This window comes from Pan paniscus, chromosome 2, assembly GCF_029289425.2.
Source record: "Pan paniscus chromosome 2, NHGRI_mPanPan1-v2.0_pri, whole genome shotgun sequence".
In the NCBI taxonomy this organism is placed as follows: domain Eukaryota; kingdom Metazoa; phylum Chordata; class Mammalia; order Primates; family Hominidae; genus Pan; species Pan paniscus.
Window position 1 is genome coordinate 161,390,377 of NC_085926.1, and position 3,482 is coordinate 161,393,858.

Here is a 3,482-nt window from a genome sequence, read left to right on the forward strand (position 1 = left end):
TCATTTATGTTTTCAAAATTTTTTCAAAATATTTCTCAAAGTTTTATATTTGTACTTCGGTTTTTTTTTGATGTTTAATATCACGTTTATTTTTTATTATTATTATTATACTTTAAGTTTTAGGGTACATGTGCACAATGTGCAGGTTACTTACATATGTATACATGTGCCATGCTGGTGCGCTGCACCCACTAACTCGTCATCTAGCATTAGGTATATCTCCCAGTGCTATCCCTCCCCCCTCCCCCCACCCCACCACAGTCCCCAGAGTGTGATATTCCCCTTCCTGTGTCCATGTGATCTCATTGTTCAATTCCCACCTATGAGTGAGAATATGCAGTGTTGGTTTTTGTTCTTGCGATAGTTTACTGAGAATGATGATTTCCAATTTCATCCATGTCCCTACAAAGGACATTAACTCATCATTTTTTATGGCTGCATAGTATTCCATGGTGTATATGTGCCACATTTTCTTAATCCAGTCTATCATTGTTGGACACTTGGGTTGGTTCCAAGTCTTTGCTATTGTGAATAGTCCCACAATAAACATACGTGTGCATGTGTCTTTACAGCAGCATGATTTATAGTCCTTTGGGTATACACCCAGTAATGGGATGGCTGGGTTAAATGGTATTTCTAGTTCTAGATCCCTGAGGAATCGCCACACTGACTTCCACAATGGTTGAACTAGTTTACAGTCCCACCAACAGTGCAAAAGTGTTCCTATTTCTCCATATCCTCTCCAGCACCTGTTGTTTCCTGACTTCAAACTATACTACAAGGCTACAGTAAACAAAACAGCATGGTACTGGTACCAAAACAGAGATATAGATCAATGGAACAGCACAGAGCCCTCAGAAATAATGCCGCATATCTACAACTATCTGATCTTTGACAAACCTGAGAAAAACAAGCAATGGGGAAAGGATTCCCTATTTAATAAATGGTGCTCGGAAAACTGGCTAGCCATATGTAGAAAGCTGAAACTGGATCCCTTCCTTACACCTTATACAAAAATCAATTCAAGATGGGTTAAAGACTTACATGTTAGACCTAAAACCATAAAAACCCTAGAAGAAAACCTAGGCATTACCATTCAGGACATAGGCGTGGGCAAGGACTTCATGTCTAAAACACCAAAAGCAATGGCAACAAAAGACAAAATTGACAAATGGCATATAATTAAACTAAAGAGCTTCTGCACAGCAGAAGAAACTGCCAACAGAGTGAACAGACAACCTACAAAATGGGAGAAAATTTTCGCAACCTACTCATCTGACAAAGGGCTAATATCTAGAATCCACAATGAACTCAAACAAATTTACAAGAAAAAAACAAACAACCCCATCAAAAAGTGGGCGAAGGACATGAACAGACACTTCTCAAAAGAAGACATTTATGCAGACAAAAAACACATGAAAAAATGCTCATCATCACTGGCCATCAGAGAAATGCATATCAAAACCACAATGAGATACCATCTCACACCAGTTAGAATGGCAATCATTATATTTGTACATTGTAAGTTTATGAAGACACAGTCAAGATTCCAGAGCAAATGATTATTAACAGATCACTAATCGTAAAATGACGAGCTATATTTTACAGAGATTGGAAGCAAATAATCTTCCTAGTTGATATTGACCACAATTCCTTCAGTTTTTGTTCCAATTATGAATCAGCTTTTCAAACAACCCCCAAGAGAAAGAAAGAAACAAGAGAGAGAGAGAGGAAGGAAGGAAGGAAGGAAGGAAGGAAGGAAGGAAGGAAGGAAGGAAGGAAGACACCAATTTCTCCAAGACATTAAACTGTTGATTTCTGGTGCTTAAATTGCCACAAAATTTGCAACAGAAAGCTACTAATGCAATATATCTCTGGTCAATATGTATCACAGGCAGATGTTTTCACTCCTACCTCTCAACCAAAAAAAATAAAAAAGAAAAGAAAGAAAGAATAAAAAACACTGATGCCAGAACCTGTTTTACCATGTGTGATGAGGTAACTGGAAATTTGTTCCGCTTTCATTTTCAAAGTGTTATTTTCTATTTTTCTCTATGTGACCCAGTTGGATCTGGTCGCTTTCTGGTTGACTTTCAAAATGCAGTGATTTATCTCACTATAACATTTGTCTTAGCCAATTACATTCTTTTTGGTAGGAAGTCATGGACTTGAGCGTCAATAATTGCTTTGAAGAAGTCACAGATGAGAGAGAAATGAGAGGGAATAAAACACCCTCATTGTGAAGAAACTATGTGGACCTCAGCCATAAATTTGCAGAAGAATTGTCCACAAGGTAATGATAAGCATCATATAAATTATTTTGTTGAAATAAAAACCATTCTGAAAAGCTTCTTATGTATAGAATTTCCTCATAAATATTTGCTTAATTAAATTGACCAAAAGGTAAACACAGTGTCTGGAAGACATTTAAAAAATATTCATGCAACACATTAAAATAAATAGAAATTTTAGGAAACTTGGGACTAGTTATGCTATTTGTCATAATGAACTTACTTTAAAATTTATCAAAAGTTTTTTTTCTCATTAAATCTGGAAATTAAGCAGGCACACAATGATGTAAGGAATAATGAACATTATCAAAATATGGATTCAACTCTTCTTTTCACAGCAAAACATTCAATTTAAAGATAAATCTCACAGAGACTTATACTGAAAAAAAAATGTGCTTTGCAACAGAAAAAAATAAAAAAAAGAAGGCTAGTCCAAATACAGGCTAGTCTGACGCTGATGCTATTGTGGAGCATTTTATATTAGGATTCAATGTGGCTAGTCATGCCAACCTTAATACATGCAAAGCTGTTATAAATCAGGAAGCCATCTTAACTCTAGAAAGAAAAAAGTACACCTCAGCTATAGTTAAAATGTTCTTAGGATTCTGTTTGCATGTTTACCTCTCTAAATTTGAAAATGCTAGATAGTCTTTATTGGACCCATATATGAGCTGAACCACTCATCTGTGCATATAGCTCACAGCCTATATTTCTATATTCCAGAAATGGTTCCTAGTAGACATTTCTTCGGGGGTCTATAACGTTTGACCCTCAAAGAACATTTGGTTGTGTCTATCTTTTATTTTTTCTCCATGGGGGATTTTCTGGTGAAAACTGGAAAACCTACTAGACAAATTGTAAAAGAGCTATAACACTTGGGCTGTGTCTCTTTGATCAGTCTGCTTCTAGGGCACTTATTTCAAGACTTTGAAATAGAGGAATCTGGTGTATAGAAATGCTTGTGTCTTTTGCACATTGATTTTGTATCCTGAGACTTCGCTGAAGTTCCTTATCAGCTTACAAGATTTTGGGGTGAGACAATGGGGTTTTCTAAATATACAATCATGTCATCTGCAAACACAGACAATTTGACTCCCTCTCTTCCTACTTAAATACACTTCATTTCTTTTTCTTGCCTGATTTCCCTGGCCAGAACTTCCAATACTGTGTTGAATAGGAGTGGTGAGAGAG

General features: G+C 36.2%; 1 non-coding gene across 1 annotated transcript; it reads right to left on the reverse strand.

Annotated features, from left to right (window-relative positions):
* Positions 1–3,106: 3,106 nt before the first annotated feature.
* Positions 3,107–3,168, reverse strand: LOC112439428 (U7 small nuclear RNA). The gene has a single exon (XR_003027710.1). It is a non-coding gene; the product is annotated as a U7 small nuclear RNA (small nuclear RNA).
* Between the last annotated feature and the right edge of the window lie 314 nt (positions 3,169–3,482).